This window comes from Belonocnema kinseyi, chromosome 6 (genome assembly GCF_010883055.1).
Source record: "Belonocnema kinseyi isolate 2016_QV_RU_SX_M_011 chromosome 6, B_treatae_v1, whole genome shotgun sequence".
NCBI classification, from domain to species: Eukaryota; Metazoa; Arthropoda; class Insecta; order Hymenoptera; family Cynipidae; genus Belonocnema; species Belonocnema kinseyi.
In genome coordinates, this window is record NC_046662.1 from 141,583,911 (window position 1) to 141,584,473 (window position 563).

Sequence of the window (563 nt, forward strand, 5' to 3'; positions counted from 1 at the left end):
CCCCCCCCCCCACCGATATTCCAAATGGAATTTCGGGATGGTGAGCAAGAAGCGTTTGTCCCAGCGTTCGCCCCAAAACACGTTCACCTTATATCGGAAAATAAACAAAAAAGAACAAAATCTCTCGCATATGCTTAAACGAGGCTAGCTCAGCAGCAGAATGATTCGCGATATGTTCCTTAAAAAGAAAAAACAAGAATATACGCAAAAGAGAAACAAGAAAAAAAATTAAATTAAATTCCCCATGATCCATTTTTAAAGTAAATGGTCCTGGGAAGCACCAACGGGGAAAATTAAGGCATGAATAGAATCTGTCAATCAATGATGGCCTCACTCCTCTCTACCCCTTGCTCTTCTTATACATAGTCGTTAGATCATATCTCATTCTAAAAAATTTTTATATCCACCAAACCCAGAAAACAAAAATAATTTGTAAGGCTAATTTAATTCATAATCATTTTAAGCAAATAATATTTTCACGGCAACTGGTCTCGCAACAGTATTAAATTTAACTGATTCAAATGAAGCAAGATATATGGGTTATGGAAAGTTTATGTTTAGCC

The 563-nt window shown here is 36.1% G+C and overlaps 1 protein-coding gene across 7 annotated transcripts in view; it reads right to left on the minus strand.

Annotated features, from left to right (window-relative positions):
* LOC117175710 (histidine protein methyltransferase 1 homolog) overlaps positions 1-563 on the minus strand; it is a 195,262-nt gene that overhangs the window by 107,881 nt on the left and 86,818 nt on the right. The gene's annotated exons all lie outside the window — the stretch shown is intronic.